Genomic DNA, 22,208 nt, shown 5'->3' with positions numbered 1-22,208 from the left:
AAAATAGAAAATAGTTTTCTAAACTTAAATTTTTTTATAAACCTGACTTCTTCAAGCTAAAAGACTTCCCTTTGTTCTGAAAATGTCCTTCTGACCTTTCTTTTTTTTTTTTTTTTTTTTTTTGGAGTGGGAGGGCCTAAAAATCTTTCCTTTTATGAAATGTGATGGCAGTAAATAACTGTTGTTTTTCTTTCTGAATTTCCTTCCTTGTCAAAATGAGAAGTTGGCCAGCTATTACAAACCCCAAATTTGTTTATGGGTTTGCTTTTTTAATCATTCCGTGGAATGTGAAGATCGCGAAACTTGTAGACCAGGCAATTGAGACTTTTTCTCTTCCATTTAAGAGAAACTAGAGAATTCTTTAAGCAATACAATGGGCCACAAAGCGATAATAAACAGCTTACCACCTTATTTGAGAAAAAAAATTTTAGTATTTATCACTTATATATGTCATAATTAGGATGTGTATTGTGTTTACAGCCCTTGGACACAAGCAGACAAGTTCAGAGATGTTTGTTATAACGTGTTGTTGAGTTACACATACACTCTCTTTCATATAAAGAGGAAAGATACACCTGCCCACAAATGCAAAAGGTGGCATTCTGCTTGGGAGGAATTGTGTGTGTTTTCACTGAAAACCCACGTCACCTCAAGGCCTTCCTGGTGCTGCTGCCTGAGCCGCTGACATACAGACCTGGCCTTGATAGACGAGTTCATTATCCCTTTCCAGTTACACGCGGATTTCCAGGTGGGTTCACTACATTTTAAATGCTATCTTCCTACTTGTATTGGTGCAAGCCCGGGGGTCAGCCAGTGGGATCCATGGCTGCTTTTCTCTCCCCGGCCTCTGTGTCTTACCTGCAAACCTAGATGATCTCAGCTCCTACGAGTAATTCCGCACTGTGGAATCAACAGTCCACATGCACCGCTTCAGAAACACAAGTGAGGAACCAGAAATATGCACCATGGCTATGTGCTCTTGTAAAGCCCTACTTATACATACGGTGAATTACGTATTCAAACTACTGGTGGCATTTTGTGACTGGATGTGTGACATCTGCAATGATAATTGTTTTCATTTGGGCAGGGAACTAGGGGAGAACACAGTTTCCGGTTTTTAACTATATAGCAATTTGTTTTGCTTATTCTGATTTCGATAAGCAGCTAGATGGTAATCTCAGAACTGAAGAACCACACACACACACACACACACACACGCGTACATATAACTCATATATTTTAAAAAACACAATAATATTATACATTTTCTAAGATTTATGGACACAGGTGAAGGAGGTTGGAAAAATACAAGCCCTGTCTCTGGGGAGAGCAACGGGGTGGGGGTGGTTAAAGGGATACTTCAGCTTTAACTGTAATGTGCTTTTTTTTTTTTTAATTTTTTTTTTCACCGTTTATTTATTTTTGGAACAGAGAGAGACAGAGCATGAATGGGGGAGGGGCAGAGAGAGAGGGAGACACAGAATCAGAAACAGGCTCCAGTCTCCGAGCCATCAGCCCAGAGCCTGACGCGGGGCTCGAACTCACGGACTGCAAGATCGTGACCTGGCTGAAGTCGGACGCTTAACCGACTGCGCCACCCAGGCGCCCCTGTAATGTGCTTTTTAAATAAGGATATTGTATTCATGAAATACTTCATCATTAAAATCAATTAATAAAAATCATCAATATAGTAGCATAAAAAAATTAGTGTTATAGTAAAAGTCGGTATTCCAAGACATGGAGATTCCCCACGGGACTAACTGGCGCCATACAGTAAGTAGTAAAGTGCTTCCAGAAGCATCTTAAGTGAAAGTGAGGAACCAGGGCAATATAAATTGGGCCTTGAAGGATGTGTAGGAGTTCACTGGCTTAACTAGAGTGGGAAATGGGTAGATGAACAGGGCAGGCAAAATGACCAGCTTAAACATAAAAAAAAAAAAAAAAAAAAAAAGAGTTTTTAGAGAAATTGTCTGACTCAGGCAGGGCTTATATGCCTGGGAAAAGGTATGGCATGTGGAAAGCAGTTACAGAACCTGAGATGAGACTGGAAAAGCAGAGGCCAAAGCTAGAAGAACCTCGGGTGACAAGCTGAAGTATTAGTTGTATGTGGTTATAGGTACTTCTGTCAGTGTCCTGTGACTGCCCTCAAGAATTACCCAAAACTTGGTGGCTTAAGACAATGGCAATTTATTATCTCACAGTTCTGAAGGCCAAAAGTCCAAAATTCAGCAGGGTTACAGTCCCTCTGGGGATTCCAGGAGAGAATCTTTTTTTTTTTTTTTTTTTTTTTTTTTACCTCTTCCAGCTTTTGAGGCTGATAGTCGCAACATTCCAGTCTCTGCCTCCATCTCCAGAACCCTCTTCTCTTCTGCCTGTGACTCTCCCCTTTGTGTCCCTTCTAAGGACACTGACCCTTGGATTTAGGATAATCCAGGAGGATTTCATCTAGAGATCCTTAATTATATCTGTAAAAATTCTTTTTCCAAATAAGGTCACATTTCCAGGTCCTCTAGGTCAGGATATGGGCAGATCGTTTTTGGCAGGGGGAGTTGGGGTGGGGGGAGGGATGTGATGGGAGATACCATTCAGCTCACTACAGTGCTGATGGGGTAAACTACATGCAGAGAAAAAATAGTGTCATATTTGATTTCTTGGAAGGTGGTGCAGGCAAGCCATGCCTGAGAAGTTTCTCAAGGACGAGAGATGTTTTTTGTCTTTTGTTAAGAGCGAAGGATCTTCCATGGTCTCTGACATACTAATTATTGAAATAATAAACACAGGGATAAATTTGCAAGCCCAGTGAAGAAAAGATTGTAAACATTTAGAGATGAGAAGGGTACTTGTCCTGTGGGAGGTGCTCATGAAGAAAAATGGTTCTTGCAGACGGGTGTTCCTTGGTAGGGCACTCAAAAACACACAAAGGCAGGGAACCCTTATGGTACAACCATAAAGTTAATCTATTCAACAAATATTTATGGAGCATTTACCGTGGCTTTGTAGATAAAGGGTAAGAATATTCCCAGCTCTCCTGAACTAGTAATCAATACATAAGTGATATGGAAACCAGACAAAATAACAGAGTGATAAATGCAAAAATGAAATATGGCATGAAAGAAAGGACACGAGAAGGAAAGAAAATATGATGGTATTTGAGATTGAGTGGTCAGGGAAGGCCTTGCCAAGGAGTTGCATTTGAACTTGAACCCTGGGAAAATCTGGATGATGGGCATTTCAGTCTCACAGCTATGTCAGTAAGTTGAGAAACAAACCTGGGCTGCTTGAGGGATGGTGAGAATGGGGAGAAGGTTTATGTAATGAGACTCAGTAAGCATTTAGGGACCATATCACGTAAGGCCTTGGAGGCCATGGTAAAAAGTATGGATTTTAAATACAAGCAGAAGCCATCAGAGCATTTTAATTTTTTTCTTTAAAAAAATTTTGTTTAGGGGAGCCTGGGTGGCACAGTCGGTTAAGCGTCCGACTTCAGCCGGGTCACGATCTCGCGGTCCGTGAGTTCGAGCCCCGCGTCAGGCTTTGGGCTGACGGCTCAGAGCCTGGAGCCTGTTTCCGATTCTGTGTCTCCCTCTCTCTCTGCCCCTCCCCCGTTCATGCTCTGTCTCTCTCTGTCCCAAAAATAAATAAATGTTGAAAAAAAAAATTTAAAAAAAAAAATTTGTTTAATATGAAATTGATTGTCAAATTGGCTTCCATACAACACCCAGTGCTCATCCCAACAGGTGCCCTCCTCAATACCCCTCACCCACCCTCCCCTCCCTCCCACCCCCCATCAACCTTCAGTTTGTTCTCAGTTTTTAAGAGTCTCTTATGCTTTGGCTCTCTCCCACTCTAACCTCATTTTTTTTCTTTCCCCTCCCCCATGGACTTCTGTTAAGTTTCTCAGGATCCACATAACAGTGAAAATATACGGTATCTGTCTTTCTCTGTATGGCTTATTTCACTTAGCATCACACTCTCCAGTTCCATCCACGTTGCTACAAAGGGCCATATTTCATTCTTTCTCATTGCCACGTAGTACTCCGTTGTGTATATAAACCACAATTTCTTTATCCATTCATCAGTTGGTGGACATTTAGGCTCTTTCCGTAATTTGGCTATTGTTGAGAGTGCTGCTATAAACATTGGGGTACAAGTGCCCCTATGCATCAGCACGCCTGTATCCCTTGGGTCAATTCCTAGCAGTGCTATTGCTGGGTCATAGGGTAGATCGATTTTTAATTTTTTGAGGAGCATTTTAAAGAGGTGCATGACATGGTCCGATTTCTGTTCAAATCATGGTTGCTCACCCTTGGCGCTGTTAACCTTTAGGGCCAGACAATTCTTTGTTTCAAGGGCATCCTGTACATAATAAGAGGTCTATCAGCATCCCTTGTTTCTACCCTCTAGATGCCCGTAGAACCCATTCTCCCCAGTTGTAACAGCCAAAAAGATCTCCAAACATTGCCAAACGTCCCCTGGCGGACAAAATCATCCCCAGATGAGAACCATTGATTTAAGTCAATCACTGTCTGGCTATCCTGGGGAGAAATGTTTGTAGGGGAGATGATAGTGGAAGCCAAAAGACCAATTAGGAGGCTTAGTATTGGCCACGCAAGAGAAAATCCTGGTTTCTAGTTGTAAAGAGAGAGAAGTAAGTGAATTTGGAATATGTGTTAGAGCTGGAACCACCGGACTTATAGTTTAGAAGTGTGGGTGTAAGAGAAAGAGAAGAATTAAAGAAATTCTGTGGCCTGAACAACTGGCTGACCAGTGGTATCTTTTACCGACATGGAAAGAGCGACAGAAGAGCAGGTTGGGTGGAGAGCACCGGGTCGCATGTTCTGATGTGGATGTATGTGTTCGGAATACCTATTAGACTTCCAAGGGAGAAAAGAAGTCAAGTACGCTGTTAGACACACAAGTCTAGAGTTCAGGAGAGAGGTCAGGCTAAAGGTAGAACTTTTGGAGTCTTTGGCCCATAGATGGTTTTGAAAGCCATAGTCAACATGAGATTTCTTGGGCAGGGAGGGGAGACACAGGGAGAGAAGGGAAAGAATAGGAGTAGAGTAGAGGCAAAACGGTCCCAAGACTGGGCCTGACGTTCCGTCAGAGGAGAAGCCAACATAAGAAATCAAGAACATCAGGAGAGAGAGCCCAGTGAATTGGAGGGTCTAGAAAAACAGTGAAGGCTGTTAGCAGGCAACTGAAAGACCTCATAATTCTAAAATGTTCCTTTTTTCAGGCTAGAAAGAGAAGGAGTGAGGAGCAGTTGCTGGAAGTGAGAAAACACAATCCTATGAGTGTTGAAAGATCCTAAATATTTCACCTCCTCTAATCATTTTCGGTGATAAGGACCAGTCTATAAGGTAGTTGCCCAATATCCTGAAGCACTTAAAGAACCAAATGCCTCAGAGTGTAGGATCTGCATTTTGGGGGTATTGTTTTTCTGGTAAACTAAAAGGGGACTATAGACTGTCTTTTACTACGAGAGCAGAAGATGAACCACATCACTTCTCACGGTTGCTTCTAACGTGTGACTCAGTGTTACATACCCATCAGTGACTTGAACTGTGTCCAGATGAAAAGCCATGTTTCTTTGTCATGGTTTGATTTTCTCCCCCTCAGGTGATGGTGGACTCATAGGCAGGGGGAGAACAATGAGCCAGAAATCAGAGTAGCTCACAGACGAGAAACCAGGGTAGTATATGGCTCAATAGAGTACCTGTTTGGGAAACCCCTCGATGTTAAATCACAAAAAACAAAACAAAAACGGTGAAGGGGGTTTGTGATTACGTTAAGTCCTCTGGTGTCTTTTAGTATTTCAAACCACTGGCAAAGAAGGGCAGGTTTGAACTGGAATCCTCCTAAGCCTCCAGAGGCATGAACAGAAGTATGGGCAGGTCAGAGTAGAGAGGCTGGTTGGACACAGCTGGATGTGGAAGCCAAGGACCGGAGTCAGCATTTAAAGAGCATAATTGGGGGCCCCCCGGGTGGTTCAGTTGGTCAAGCGTCTGACTCTTGATTTCGCCTCAGGTCGTGATTTCGGACACCGTGAGATTGAGCCCCCAGTGGGGTTCCATGCTGACAGTGTGGAGCCTGCTTAGGATTCTCTCTCTCTCCCCTCTCTCTCTTGCCTCCTCTCTCTCTCTCTCTGCCCCTTCCCTGTTTGCTCTTGCTCGCTCACTGGCTCTCTCTCTCAAAATAAGTAAATCAATAAACTTTAAAAAAGCATACTCAGACATGAGGAAATGTTCACATGTTACATCACAAGTGAAGAAACAGTGGGCAACAGGAAACAGGGTCTGAGGATTGGGAATAGATGAGCAGGTCTCAGGATCAGTTGTTTCCGGACAGGACTTGGTATCAGCCATCTTCCCTGCAGAAAACAGGTGGGTTCATTGGGGAGCATAGAAAGGTGTGGGTAGGTTAAGAGAGATGAAGAAGTATTCTGGTACTAACAGTAACAGGGCTTCATTTTCATGTCTAGACCCGAAGGGTCGGGGAGGGAAAGAGTGAACGGGTCACAGGGTAGGAGAGAGAGCCTCCCGGCAGGAGCTGGGGCCTTCGTGATAGAATGCTGCTAACCTGCCTTTCCCTGGGAGGGAGCTGGGGGCGCCTCAATCTCAGTTTCCTTTGACCTGCCTAGTCAGTGTCCAGTCAGAAGCCGGAGTAGGTGTTTGCCTCATGGGGCAAGGAAAGTAGAGAAGGGCTCTAGAGGAATAAATGAAAGATGTCCCCCACAGACTCCCTCTGGGATGAATGAAGTCAGCCTAACAAGTATGTTCTGCTCTTGAGACCCAACAAGCCGTCTGCCTCCAGGCGTCGAGGGCTTTGGCAGAAGTTTAGCTACGCTGAGAAGTTCTAACCTTGACTTTGTCTGCGAAAGAGCTACAGGACCACATCCAGAAGAACTCCACAAGGGAGAACGGACTCTACGATTATATTCTGTTTCTCCTGTTTTCCCGAGAGTCTTTTCTGAAACCCATAGCTTTTATTTAGTGCAGGAAGCACCGTTTATCTCCCAGGCTGAGAACAGCCTTTCTGAAAACTTAAAGCAGAGAGAAGCGAACCAGGTTGTCAAAAAGCAATGAAAAATCGTTAGCCTAAGGTGCCAGGAGCCAAAAACTGTTATAGCGTATCTGCCAGGGAGAAAATAAAGCCTGGAAAATTATTCTCCATCAGCATATTCCACCTCAGAAAAACCATTAGCTTCAAACTAGGCGATACATACGGGACTCTAAGCATAGTCGGCGAGCCACTGCCCTCTCAATAATAACGATGTGTTTTGTCGGAGCCGAATGGGCTCTTAATGATGATCTGTTTTATGTGGAGGGAAGTGTAAGTGTCGTAGGCCACATCAGAGCCATCAGTCCTCAACTGTGAGGTTTCCTGTAGGAGGTGTCATAGTTGTTTTAACACCAGTGGTCACCACCTTACAGAGGAGCTCTGCAGTGATGGGGTGACTGTTGAGTCAGGCAAGGTGGCTTGCTTTCTTTGGGGTCTTTTGACTCTTGTAACTAATTGTTGGAATTGAAGACGTACCATTTTAAAGTTCTCATGGATAAGAGGGCTAAAGGGGGCCGTCACATATCGGTTAAATAATGAATACATTCCTTTGAAGCAAACCTAGATCCTTGAGGGACCTATATTTTGTTATCTAGCAGTTAATAGACGGTCCCCACCTACTGGAGGAGAAAATCTGTGTAATCCCTTTTACCTCTAAACTGTCTAGGCACAAACGTGGATGTATGCTGGGACCCCTCTACCACGATCAAAGCTGAGGTTCTGTTTGTGATCAGCTGTAGTCTTTTAGCCATACCACTTTTTTTTTTTGAATAAGCATGATTAAAAGCATGGACTCCAAAGGCCAACTCCGAGGAGTCAAGTTTCTACCAACCATTTGCTCGCTCTGTGGCCTCGAGGGACATTACTGAACAGAACTCCCTGTGGTTCAATTTCCTCATCTGTGAAATGGCGATAAGGTTACACCTACCTCTTCAGGATTAATGAGGAAGAAATGAGTTAATCCATGTAAAGCCCTTAAAACCATGCCTGACCCATAGGGAGTACTCCGTAAATGTTAGCTCTTAGAGTACTATTTTATTGCAGGTCTAATATGGTGCACTGTTTATTAAGGAAACCTCAAAGATAAGCTGTTATTGTTTCTGTGTGTAGAATCAGCCACATAAAATGGTATTTTTCTCACTCCACTTTAGCTATCTTTCCATCCCTCTCCTTACCACCGCAATATTACCTTCCTACCTCCCTGTAAGCCCCTACCCACCGCCCAGAAGACTGTCTGGTGTGTAATACGTAGTTAAGGACTCCGCTAATGTCTGTGTATCAAACTGTTGTCTCTAGTGTAGAGAACACGGAGAGAAGAAGGAACTTCGGTCCGTGAGTAGTTACCTGTCCCCGTGGTCCCGGATACAATCATGTCTTCATGTCACCTTGTAATCCATGCTTTACTCTAAAACTGAAGTCCTCCCGGGAAAGCCAACAGTCCACATGCTGTTTCTGAGTAGTAGATGTTTGTTTGTTTTATTTGGAAGCAGGCTTCTGCTGATAGATGTGCAAAAGTACGCCTACCTGTACAATTCTGCATCACCTTGACCGCTGTGAATAGCCAGGAAACTGCACTATTTCTTTTTCTTTGGCATTAATGGCCACTGGAATTTTTCTTCCTGGGTCTGCCTGTCTCTGATGATATCAGGCTGTCCCAAGGACTGTTTGGCTCATTGCATCCATTTGGGTTTCTTGGGTGTCCTTAGGTAGGCATTGGTCCTGTTTCTAAGCCCACACGGTCCCCAGAGCCTACCCAAGACACTGTGCTTATAAAACGTGGACTTGGTGGGACTTGGGTGGGCTCATTTCGCAATAGTGAAAAATGCCTTGTTTTTCTTCTGTGTTATCTTCTCTCACTCCATTATGTTCTCCGCCCCCCCCCCCCCCCCGTGTTGTTGGAGAAATACTGAGTAAGTGATTAATAACCGTCTTGGTCTTTTGCTCTCACCGGCTTATAGAGAAATAAGGACCTACAGATGTTTGGACAAATAGTACATTGTGTTAATGCCAGATTCCGCTCAGACATGCCCCACGCAATTGAGCTTTTCAGCACTGAAAGAACAGGTGCTCCTGGACTTTGTCTAATCGTCCCTTCTTTGCTTTTCTTGTTAGACTAAATACCAGCCATTCTGAAAAGAGGACTGGACAAAAAGGTGTTCAGAGCTGTGTGTATTGCTTTTGTCTTCCCCGAGGCAGACAGCGGGAGAAATGTGCAGATAAGCATATGAGGAGGTCATAGAAACAGTCCTAACGGAATAGAAGCATTCTTATGTGTGAGGCATGGCGCTGTGTAGGTGAGATATTTCTTTATTTAAATTGCTTTTTATTTTTACTTAAAGTACAGTAGCGGGAAATGGGGTTTCTTCAGCAGATAAAAATTACCAGCCAGAGTTAATTAAGTCATCTTTTATACTATGTAGTTTCATTTAAAATAGGTGATTAATGATAACCTAAAATCTCTGGGCTGGTTTCTATAAAAGGTTAGCTGGGATTTTCAAGGAAAAGGAAGGAGACCCTTCCAAATTGAGTCATGTTCCCCGGGTGAGAAAATTCAAACACGATTAGAGTTACCCATGAGGAAAAATCGTTAAAATTCAAAATCCAAATTTTAGAGCACCCTTAAGTCACCTAACCCAACATGCCCATTTTACAGACGGGGAGCACGAGGCCCAGAAGGTTCAGTCACATGCCAAGGTCAAATGACTCATCCGCAGCCGAGCAATAGTCAGAATCCATTTGTTTATCTGAGAGCCTTATCTTTTCCCCACATTGCTGCCTAGCACCTCTTCCTAGTCACGGTCTTTTTTTTTTTTTTTTTAATTCAAAAATATTTGTTAAGCACATACTAGACAGAGGCGCCGAAGCGTGGCAGTTTTAGATGGGCGAGGAGAACGTGAGAGTTCATCACGTCAGCCATCAAAGTAATGTTTTTCATCTGCACCGTAGAGACAGCTGCAAAGCATTTGATCTTAACAATGACAATTAAAATGAGCCTTATTTGAAGTTGCAAAATCACCACACTGCATTAGCGCAAGGCACCAGCATGCATGCACGAGGGCACTTTGCAGATGGCGTGCAGAGACTTAGTTTATGTAGGCACTTTAGGGAACAGATGGAACCCATGGCATCCCATGGTAAATGGGGATTTATAGCACTACAGTCACAAGCCAGAGTGGCTCTCTTCTTTCTACCTGAGGGAGCAGCTGAAGTGATGTGATGCCTCTGGACTGTGAATCGCTAGCACAGGAGTCCCTGAAGAAAATGTCACCCCCAACACTAGCACTGTCTTCATCCTGCACCCGTGCAGTGCATCATTAGTGGGGGGTTGATGTCAACGAAAGATCCATTTTATTTAAACTGTGTAAAGGGAAAATGAACATCACCCAGAAGGCTAGAAGATGAAGAGATAAACGCACGTTAGTCTAAATGTTCATTATTGTCATAAACGCAACCTAGTTTTTGTTTTCCCTCAACTTCTAAGTTTGGTAGGTATGGTACCTACCCCCTCATTCATCTACCCCTAAATGTTTTAAGCACTTGAGATTAGAGAATTGAAGGAAAAGTACATAAAGAGGCAAGTTTAGAATATTTTTTTAATGTTTATTTATTTTTGAGAGACGCAGAGCGTGAGCGGGGGAGGAGCAGAGAGAGAGGGAGACACAGAATCCGAAATAGGCTCCAGGCTCCGAGCTGTCAGCACAGACCCTGACACGGGGCTCAAACTCACAAACCGCGAGATCACGACCTAAGCTGATGTTGGACGCTTAACTGACGGAGCCACCCAGGCGCCTTTAAAAAAAAAAAAGCCAACTTTAAAAAAACGTAGCAAGACAAAACTGAGCTTCATGAAGACTCTGCTAATGGGTAACATCAGGGTCTTTTAGTCTGTAAAATACCGAGAAGAATGTGCATCTCAGTTCCTCGTCAAGTAGAATTTCAGCATCTCATAAAGAAGCTATCAGAGAAGATAGCCGCTTTGGAAAAAAAACAAAACCAAACAAATCCGACACACACACACACACACACACACACACACACACACACACACACGCGCGCGCGCACACAATATCAAACAAAAGGGATCAATGAGGTGAATGCCAAAACTGTTACCATGAACGTAGAATATCCTCTGTATGATGGCGTCTTCCCTAATTATTTAAGATCACTTGTGAAATTGATTTTATGTAAACTCAACAACACTCAGCAACAGCCAGCTCCTTGGAGGCAACGTAAGTTGTTGGGGATTTATTGACCTGTCGTTCACATGTGTTACTTTACTACCACTTAATGGCCTGTTTAGATAGCTTTGGTGTATACAAACTCCCCACCATCAGCTCTGAGCACCGCGCATTGACAGGTAGCTGCCGCAGAGATAAAATGAGGGAGCCTCTGCTGCAGCACACGGAAGCACGGGAACTTTCCTTCTATTCTACTCAGATGCAGCATTTTTCTCAGTAACTGGAATAAGAGGTGGACAGTGTACCTTTCTACTTTCTGCTGCGTCTCGAACGTGGAAAGCGCAGAAAAAGGCTAAACTCAGACCTAGCTTCAGGTTCTGCTTTTAACTCCTACGGGTGATGCGATTGTGAATATGCCATAGCACAGCTCCGGGCCGATCAATTATATGCCGGGGAAAAATTCAGTACGTACCCGGTGCCTGAATTTCTTGGGGAAATTTAAGGACAAAATGAGTGCAGTGTGCTATGCAAATGCATAATCAAACACAGATTCTCTCTCTCTCCTCTCCCTCTCTCTCTCTCTCTCAATTTAAAGCTGTTAGCAAGATAGCTTTGGAAATACAAAAAGGTATTCTCTGCCTTGGGGGTGACTTAAGGGACGAGAGAGTAAGGCACAGTCACTACTTGCAAAGAGCTTCCAGTCTAATAGAGGAGATTCCACACTTCATGGATCCTAACACAGCTTTTGTTTAACATTTTGTAACTTCTCCCCAGTTGAGATAAATCTGGTAACTGACGATGTCTCATGGTTGAGTAAGCAGGCTTTTTCTTTCTCAGCGACACATGAAATAATGAGGCCTCTTTCTGATACTCAACATTGTCTTAGATTCAATGAAACACAGTAATATGGCCTCACAGATCACTCTCCCCCCAGGACCGAGGGAGCCGGGGGAAGAGGGAGAGGCATCCCCAGAGGACAGCTTCTGAAAGACTTCGCAGGAAAAGTCACCCTGTACGGTACGGAGCTCGATAGGAGTTAGTTCTGAGGGAGAGATAATAAGTGTTGTGAGCATTTCATTTTCAAATTTAAGAGCTTCCTACTACCTCAAAGGAGAAATGTGTAGAAACGAACCAGACGACTGATTTCAGGAGGTAACGTAACAAGTGAATGCTGCCCTCCTCCCCACCTGCCATCCGTTGCCCCATTTAATGGAACAGCCACCTTCTAGAGAGGTTCCGGCGTGATGAGATGCTCCCGTGCAGGACGCGGGCCCTCAGACTGGAGCTGACATCATCCACACTCTTCCCCACCCTGTACCCCTTGTGTGAACCCAGCTCTTAATCTAAAACAGAACGTTCAGAGTCTCGGGCTCAGTGACTGGCCTCTGAAGCGACCCCAACTCGATCCCAGGGCAGAGCAAACAGCCTTATTGCAGGTTTCATTTTCCGCAGGCCTTTCCTCTCAGGAATGCAGCGATGTGGCCATTTCCCCGACCTGGCCCTTGTCATAATGAATCCTTCCTTCCCATTGAGTTATTTCCCCTTCTTTCCTCTCGGAGATTTATCCCACATGCCAACCTTTAGTGAAACTTCTTTTGCTCGAGAAAAAATAAACAAGCAACCAGAACTTGAGTGGCCAGAGTTGGGACAAAATCAAATGGCATTTCCTGTATTTTGAAAGATTGCAAAATATTCTAAAGATGAAGAATAATGTTGATATAGCTTAAATGCCCAATTATAATAACTGGAGTTCAAAATCCAATTAATGGCATCTTTGTTTCCCTCCCCTTCCTAATTTCCCCTCCTTGTTTCCTGTATTCTCTCGTCTTAACCGGTTTCTACTCCTTATATTTCTGTTTTCTCAGGGTGACATCTGCCCAGAGTTTAAGTTTTCTATCATGCATACTTGGTTTTGAGGATTTTTTTTTTTCTCCTGTAGAGTCCTTATTTCCCACGTTTTATCTCCCTCGACCTTTCCATCTGGTTATTTTTACCCTTCTTCCTATTGCCTTATTATTTTCTCTTTCCTGTTTACTATTTCTCTTCCTTCACTCAGGTTTCCATTCTTCTATTTGTTGCGTCCTTCTCCACCCTGTGTAAAATAATTACTAAGTCGAAGCTACTCTTCGAAATGTCAAGGTGTAGCCGATAAGAAACTGTGCTCTGTTACAGTTATAGGTATTCAAAATAAACTTGACCAAGGCTACTGGCCAACAGTATGGAGGGCATTGCATTGCATTGCATTTAGGGGAGGCTCCCGGTAGTGGTCTCTTAAAGGAACATTGTCCTCTCTCTGCCCTGGGGTGAGGACAAAGATGGGGAAAACGGGGGTGGGAGGGAGAGGCAGCGTCGTGCAGTGGTTCTAGCCTCTGGTGCCAGGACGCCCGCGTTCAAACCCCAGCCCTACTTTTCGCTTTGGCTGCGTTACCTCAGAAAAGTTACTTCTCTGGCCACATTGGCCAAATAGAGATGACGGTATAATAGTTCTCTTATACACCTTTTGTGAGAATTAAATGAGTTCATGTATTTAAGCACGTAGAACCGTGCCTGTCACACAGTAAACCTACATAAGTATTAACTGTTATCATTATTCGCCTAAATTACTTGAGTTGCTATCGGGCATAAGAAAACACACACTTTGGGAAATACGCTTTCTCTTGAATGTGTCCACGCGGGATCAAGTTTGAAAAGTCTTAAAAGTCGTGATTCTCAAAGTGTAGTCTTGGGGCCAGCAGCAATGGCATCTAGGAACCTATTAAAAATGCAAATTCTCGGGGCGCCTGGGGGGCGTAGTCAGTTAAGTGTCTGACTTTGGCTCATGTCATGATCTCATGGTTTGTGAGTTTGAGCCCCGCATCAGGCTCTGTGCTGACGCCTTGAGTCCAGAGCCTGCTTCAGATTCTGTGTCCACCTCTCTCTCTGCCCCTCCCCCACCCACATTCTGTCTCTCTCAAAAGAAAATAAACATTAAAACAAATTTTTACACAAATTCTCTAGCCCTACCTCTGACCCACCCCCGGCCACCTAAATCAGCAACTTTGAGTGGGGCCAGGCAATTCAAGCTTTAAGTGATTCTGATCATGCTAAAGTTTGAGGACCACAGACAGCCCTGTGGTGAATATCCTCTCTATTCTAAAGGAGCATTCAAAACCCAGAGTATAGCTGTATCCGCCCCACCCCCACCCCCACCACCCCCACCACCCCCACCAGCAACATGGCGGACCTTTCAGTGGTCCATGATCATGCTTGTTGGAGCAACTCGAAGACAAGCAAGTTAAGTAGGCACAAAGTAACTCTATTCGACGGAGGAATATTAGCAGCATCTCTTCCTTTCGCACACAGTAGTGAACTGCTAATTTCTTTGGATCCAAAAAGTAGGATCCCAAATCATAAAGTGGATGAAGACAAAGAAGGTCTTTCATTCTCATGGAACAGGTAAGCAAGACTCGATGGTCCATTCCTAGACTTAAAGATTAGGACTTTTCACCTCTAAAAATAATCAGTTTACCTGGCAATAAATATGCAATGACCCCTGATGTTTCTAAGTTGTTCATTTTGAGGTATGTTTGGGACATTTTGAAGTTGGTAATATTTAGGACAACTCACCAGGTTCTCCTTCAGGAGCCTTTTGGTTGAAGTTGCCCTTTCCAGGTACGTGGACTACATAGCCTCATCCATAGGTGTGACATGTGGCAATGCCTGTGTCCTGATGAGCCCTGGGTGATCCACAAGGACCTGTGAGGTTTTCTGTTGAATACGAGGGAAGGTCACATCCATCTTTCTTAATTGACTCAAGATGACAGATGACATCTGCTGACATCCTCAAAGAGACAGTAGCCCACAGGAGACGTTCCAGAAATCCTCGTAGAAGAATCAGAGTGAGAGTATCTAAGCCAGAAGGGCCCGTGTCCACCCTACAGTCTTAGAGCCACAATTCCAGAAGGCATGCTACCAGTGCAGCATTGTGCAAGTATAATTTCTAGTGTTTGGTTAGGGTGTTCTACCTTTATATTTACTTAACTAGCCAGATTCGTTGGGTTATCTCCATTTTATCGATCCAGAAACTGAGGCTCAGAGAGGCTATGAGGACAAGGCACAAAACTGGTCATGGAACCAAAGTGAGAACCCATGTCCTCGGAATCCCATTCCAGGGCATTTTCCACTTCATCATGTGACATCTCTCTTCCAGCCTACAACACAGGGTGGCCTGTAGGTCATCAGCATAAAAAGAGCATGGATCCTCGATGGGCAGGCCTCTTTCTAAATCTTGGAAATGAACAGGTGGGTTCCTTACTAGATTTGGCAAGCCCCTGTGTTGACAGCTTCTGCTATCTGCCAATAATTTTCCCGGACGTTAACTTAACAGAACGAGGGGGCTTGCAGTGCTAAAGAGGATGGCCACCATTAGTATATCACAGGGCTTTCCAATAGAATGTTTGTGGTATAGACAGCTCTGTATCTATGCTATCCAACATAGTAGCTCCTAGATGAGTAACTAAATATTTAAGTGAATTTAATATAAATTTAAGTAGCCATAATGTAGGTAGTGGCTACCATATTAGACCACTCATGCCTATGAGATCATTTTTTTTTTTTAACGTTTATTTATTTTTGAGACAGAGAGAGACAGAGCATGAACAGGGGAGGGGCAGAGAGAGAGAGGTAGACACAGAATCTGAAACAGGCTCCAGGCTCTGAGCTGTCAGCACGGAGCCCGACGCGGGGCTCGAACTCACAGACCGTGAGATCATGACCTGAGCCGAAGTCAGACGCTCAACCGACTGAGCCACCCAGGCGCCCCTATGAGATCATTTTTTAGTCGGGTGCTGAATGGGTTCTTCCTGAAGGAAGTAAGAAATTAAAATATTTTAACCTCTATCCCCTCAACCACTCAAAATCACTTACCCCCAAATATTCACATGTCTATTTAGACATGTGCCCCCAGCAGAGCCCCATTATAGCATGACAGTTACTAAATTGTCTGGTTGTTATCTGCAAAGTCAGTACAGTGGTTTTCTCTCTCTCTCTCTCTCTCTCTCTCTCTCTTTGAGCAAGCTTTGTTTACTGTCATTTCCTATTAACCAACAGAGTGGGGTAAGAGCCAGTGTATAGACTAACAATGAAAGAGCTGTCCTCTGCATTGGACAGAGGCCTTGTGTTAAGAATTATAAACTGGACTCTGAACTCCTGCCTTTCAAAGCGAAAGGAATAGATGTTGATGGTCCTACATAGTTGTTTGATGACAGAGCGTTAGAAATTAGGGTCGGGACCGGTGTCTCAGCTCTCGCTCTTTTCCCTTCGAAGCCTCAGAACCCGGCTGCCTAATCACACCCACACCCACACACAAGACTGGCTCCCCTTTCTCTGCGGTGAGGCTGGCATTCCTCTTCACCTGAGACTGTTCCTTTCTCTGCGAGACTGTTCTGTTCTCTGTGCGGAGTTGCAGTGGCAGGAGGTGGGCTGATGTGTGGTACATTCAGCAGCAGTGAATCGCGGTTTATCTCAGCAGTCTGCGTACTTTCCGTTCCCCAGGAAGTCCAGCCTTCTTTCTGCTTGCAAGGGTAGAAGAATGGCTAGCCAGACTCTGCTCATTCGGAAAGCTTACAGGGATTAAGAAATAGCTTGTTTTCCCAATTAAGTGCACTCCTTTCCTGCGTCAACATGCTGATGGTAAGAAATTGGGGGGGGGGGGGTGCACTGGCTCCAAATCGTTACATGCTGCATAGCATCTACAGTCTGGCCCTAATGCATCATCAACTGTTACCTGTGAGTCGTATGTTGGGTTGTACCCATGGCCCTAACAGGTACTTGCAGACAGAATGACACATACACCCTCCACTCCATGCTTGTCCCCAATTTATCTTGCTAGCCTGTGGCTTGCCATGTGTTCCATAAACGTGACACTCTAGTCACACACATCCGTTGGTTATTTCTGAGTTGTGCCTTCTCTGTTCTTCCAGGGGACCCAGACTATTGCCTTTGTCTCAGCTCTTTTTCCTGACTTCTCCACTTGCCAAAGGTTTGAAAAAAGAGAACAGAGCTCCCGACATTCGCTCAATTGTTCAAGTCACGTTTACGGAACACCTGTCCTGTCAGTCACCGAGCAAGACACAGACAATGAGAAGACGACAGACTAGATTTCTGTGTCCAAATCAGGCTTTGTCACCTTCTAGCTGGATAGCTGTAGACATTCGACTTAAAAGAGCCCATGTGGAAAGTCATGAGAATACTCCTCCCTCTCGACGAAGGGGAATAAGATCACGGCCTCCACTTAGTTGAATGGCTGGCATGTAGTACATGCTGAGAGTCCCTTCCATCCCTTTAAAGTTCTGCTTAAATCCCACCCGTTCCGAGGCCACTTCCTGAGCTTACCTAGTTGGAAATCATCTCTCCCTCTCCATCATGCCCATAGCATATTGGCTGAACTAAAGGAGCATATATTTCTTTCTGTTTTGTGCCAACGGTTTATCTGAACTTTAACCCCCTCAAGGAGATTTCAAGTCCTTAGAGGAGATGATTGAGGTGCCTGTCCTCTATAACCCATTGATTGCTTACGTTAAATTCAACGTACAATTTCTCACTGCTATCTGTGTGCCAAGCACCGTGTGAGATGGGGCCTACAGAAACAGGTATATAACCACATTTTCTGTGTGCACAAAAGTTATAGCGTAACCAGGGAGAAAATGAGCATTATTGTTTTGTTTGCTTAGCACCTGTTTCTTCTTGTGGAAATTATATCATCCTTCCTTCAAAAAGTCATTCCTCTAGTAATTGGAATCATCGGTCCCTTATCTTCACCCCTTTCTGTATCCATGCCCTTTGCCCTTTGCCTGCTTTGGTCCTTCCCACTAGTGGTACAGTACTCTTTGACTTTATGCTCAGGGACGTAACTTGCTTTACCCAGTAGAATGGTGTAGATTTCAATGTGCCACTTCTGAGTCTGGTCCTTAAGATGCGTCATGGCCTTCCACTTCCTCTCTTGCACCTCTGCGACCGCCATAAGGAGAGCTTCGCGTTCAGCCTGGTCACTAGAATAAGGCATATTTATAGAATATGCCTGAGTTTAACCCACCAAAGAACTTTTCAGCCAGATCTGCCACTTAAAGCGGAGCTCCCTGGTCTGTATCAGTCAACCTCTGGCCAACCTGCAAATGCATAAAAAATAAATACTTATTATATTTTACCATTGAGATTTTGTAGCCGTTGGTTTCCCAGCAGTAGGTGATCCATATACTGGCTCTCACTCTTCTCTTCTGTCCTCTTCCATGTTCTCTCTACCCAAGAGCTTGAAATGCCTCAATGCCTCAATGGGATGGCCATTGAGATGGCCATCTTCTTATCTTCTCCTGAACAAGAGCCATAGTCCCCACTCTAGGGCAAGCATGTGACCCACGAAGGAGCAATCAGAGTTCTTCTGTGAGACCTTTAATGTTCGAACTGAGGAAAATGTAAGCCTAGGCCTACCTGGTAGACACAATTCCACTTTTCTGGTGAGAGCTAGAGCTAGCACATCATTCACAGACGAAAAGGGAGAGAGCCTGAGATAGATGGAGGCAGGAAGCAGAAACAGACTGACATACCAAGGGCAGGTCCTTAAGGCAGCATCTGGGGATCTGGGAGGGTTCCCAGTTTCGGCTTTCCTCAAACTTGTTGGCCAGCATTTCCCTCAATTTTGTGAGCTAACCTAGTATCCAAGAAGTTTCCTTCTTAGCTTAAGCTGATTTGAGTCAAGTTTCTATTCTTTACAATCTTGAAAAAAAACAGAGACTTGGGGCGCCTGGGTGGCTCAGTCAGCTAAGGGTCCTACTTCTGCTCAGCTCATGATCTCACGGTCCATGAGTTCAAGCCCCGTGTCAGGCTCTATGCTGACAGCTGGAGTCTGCATCGGATTCTGTCTCTCTCTCTCTCTCTCTCTCTCTCTCTCTGTCTGTCTCTCTCTTTCTCTCTTTTTGCTTGCTCTCTCTCACTCAAAAATAAACATTGAAGGAAGGAAGAAAAGGAAGGAAGGAAGGAAGGAAGGAAGGAAGGAAGGAAGGAAGGACGGAAGGAAGAAAGAAACCAGAGACAAAATAAATAAAGTTCAATCTGAGAACACTGTCCCAGAGGCACAATGGGGGCTGTGGGAGCACAGAGGGAAGGGACCTAACCAGCTGGTAGCATCAGAAAAGCTTTCTGGGGAAAGGAGCATTTCTGCTAATGTCTGCAGAACAAGTAAGAGAAGGTCTGAAAAGGGAACAGCCTGTGAAAGGCTTGGAGGCCAAGGGTCAAGGTGAGAAGCGAGTTTGGGAAAATAATACGGGCCAGTGTGGGAAGACCTTGTAAGTCAGCCTTCTAATGGCAAGTCGGAGCCCTAGAAATATTTTAAGCAGGGGAGTCGTAGCCTTTTAGAAGCCCCTTTTTTTCTGGCTGAGGGTGGAGACTGAAGTCAGAAAACCAATTGGGAGGCTGTTAAAAGCATCCAGGCAGGAGATGAAGGGCTTCTGAATTCTGGCAGAGGCCTCAGGCTTTCCAAGAGGGCTTTCTCGGAGTCCATGTGCGGTGTTTATCTGTCGAATTGTGAATTGGAAAATTGAAGCCATTTTCTCCTTTGAAGGGACTCGCGCCTCCCACTTAAGATTGTGAGGAGCCGTGCTGGGCCAAAGGGACAATTGTTTGGCCACTTGTTCCCTAGTTCTTCTCCCAGGAGACTCTTCTGAAGGCGGACAACCTGGGTGTCACCGCCCTCGGGCCATCAACTCCTCATTGTTCAAGATGTGCTGTGTTGCACTTACCCAGAATAAAATGATTCTCATTTACTTACCTAGCAGCTGTCAAAGCCTGAAATTTCATTCTGTGGGCGTAAGCAATTTTTCCCCTGCAAATGTGGCTTCATCTCGAGGTTGTTATCTGCCAGCAACAGAGAACGGCGGTGCTACAGTCGCTTTGCCTTTTCTCCTACAAGCGACAATTAGAGGCCAGTTCTGCCCGGGTACAAATGCATCTGTTAGCGATTGTCACTCCTGAGTCACGCGCTCAGGAGCCTCACTAGTTTTGCCGGAAGACCTTCAGATGAAAAAATGGGATGGGGAGATACAGCGAAAACCTGAAAGGAGAAAATAGTGGCTTAGCTCCTTTGGGAACCAGCAAAGGAAGAATCATTTTGTTTCCTGGGCAGACAAAGGGACACTGGCTTCGGGAGGACTCAGGATCCAACTCTTTATTGAGGAAGATGAATTCAAATGGAAGCCATTGGGGAAAGTGCTTAGATGAGCAAAATTGAATTTCACCCAGGCTGGCCCCAATCCCGTAACACCTATAGATGCAAAACACATTGGCCGGATTACGATCAGGGAACTGAAGTGGGGAGAAGGGGAAGAAGTAAGAAGAAAACATTTGGTTTCTGGATTCGATCGGCAGGCTTTCCAGTTTTTGTAGAATCGTCTTTGTGGTGTGGTCTGTACGTTTCCCTATGGGCCCTTTTGTAGGCAGGGGCAAGACATGGGCCACGGCACCTCGCAGCCAGTCTTCAGGACACAGGAGGGCCTTGGCTTTGACAGCAGGCCCTGTGAGTGCAGAGTGGCTCGCCATCAGGTCCCGTTCCCCATCGCTTTGGGTTTTTGACCACACACGTAATGAGGTCGCTCTTTAGCGATGCCTTTGTTGGACCCCAAATGATGTTCCCACCCTCCTGACCCAGGAGCTTTTGTGTCTTATGTCAGAATAATCACTTACCCAAAATGATGGCTAGGCTCAGAAATATCCTGCTTTAACCTTAGGGAATATAAAAAAAGGAGTGTTAAATATTTAACCTGGATTGATGAGGTTTGCTGAAACTATTGGATAAAATGAAAACTTTCTTTGAGGCATAAATCACTGGGGAGATTTCCCCCCTCTCATTGATTTTTGGGCTCGGTTAATGATTCCAGCACTGAGAACGTAAGACTAGGTGGAAGTTAAAGAAATGGAAAGCCACATTAACCTCTAAATTTTACCTATATGTTGATTTTTGACAGTGAAATACTATAATTAACCCAGACTGTTTTCTTAAGATTTAATTTTTTGCTGATGTTCAAAAGTATTGCAGAAAAGCTGATTCCTAATTATTACATACAGCATTGCATAAATTTCTTCCTAATTAAAAAGCCTCTAAATTCTAAATAATCAATTTATGAAGACATATGGTTTTGAAAAATTAGGCATTTAATTTCTAAAGATTTATTGGTAATTTGTACCATAGCTAATTAATTATGGTTATAATACTATTGCAGTCATAGTAGAGATTGATGTGATGATACAATTGCAAATTTATTTTGATATGTCTTCTTTAATATCAGAGCATTACATTATACTTAGTTTTCCAGCTCCTTCTTAATTATGCTTGAAAGCATTAGTTTAATGAAAGATAAGAGGGCTTGATAAGTGTACCATCAGAATTTATTTGAAAAACTATTTTCAACCTGAAACAAACAAATTGTTTTTTGCCCTGGCAGAATGAAATTTGCAGTTGGTCATAAATTAGCCGGCAGAAATGCCTTAAAATTAAATAGTATTTGGTACAGAATTTCCCATTAACCATTGTGACAATTTGCAGAGAGCTTAGCATGAGAAAGTAGTTAAACTGTACAGAGGAAGTCTGCAGACAAAAATGAATAGAGCCCAACATAAACAATGATGGCATTGTAAACTCACAAACACATGGGCTAGGTGGGGAAGGGTTTTTCCTATTTCCTTTGTCATGTGAATTTCTAGGCATTAAAAAAAGAACCTCGCAACCGTTTTGGATATTACCAGGGCTTTTCTTTGAAGTTGTAGGAAGAGAGAGATTTTTGATTTAGGGGGTAGAAAATGCTACTCATCTGTTTTATTAAATAGAAACGCATGACCCTTTGGAATCATGGCACCGAACCAAATCGCCGGTTATAAGGGAAACAGAAAGCAAGAGGGCGAAAGTCGCCTCTGAGCTGTGCTCAGAGTGCAACACGCCAAATG

At 44.1% G+C, this 22,208-nt stretch overlaps 1 protein-coding gene and 1 long non-coding RNA gene across 11 annotated transcripts in view; one reads left to right on the top strand and one right to left on the bottom strand.

The window, feature by feature from the left end:
* RARB (retinoic acid receptor beta) overlaps positions 1–22,208 on the top strand; it is a 771,365-nt gene that overhangs the window by 542,135 nt on the left and 207,022 nt on the right. The gene's annotated exons all lie outside the window — the stretch shown is intronic.
* Positions 14,543–20,993, bottom strand: LOC147577119 (uncharacterized). Of its 5 annotated transcripts, none has more exons than XR_015239922.1 (5): positions 20,952–20,993; positions 20,041–20,322; positions 18,141–18,268; positions 16,633–16,840; positions 14,543–16,081 (listed from the first exon to the last, which is right to left on the bottom strand). It is a non-coding gene; the product is annotated as an uncharacterized LOC147577119 (long non-coding RNA). The 5 variants fall into 5 exon arrangements; XR_015239926.1 differs by lacking the exon at positions 18,141–18,268 and adding an exon at positions 18,313–18,385 and having other exon boundaries at positions 14,548–16,081; positions 16,633–16,789; XR_015239925.1 differs by having other exon boundaries at positions 14,673–16,081; positions 16,633–16,792; positions 18,141–18,385.

The sequence above is a fragment of the Puma concolor genome, chromosome C2 (genome assembly GCF_028749965.1).
Source record: "Puma concolor isolate L17-30 chromosome C2, mPumCon1.1.hap2, whole genome shotgun sequence".
Taxonomy (NCBI): Eukaryota; Metazoa; Chordata; class Mammalia; order Carnivora; family Felidae; genus Puma; species Puma concolor.
This window is presented reverse-complemented; position numbering and strand designations above follow the sequence as displayed.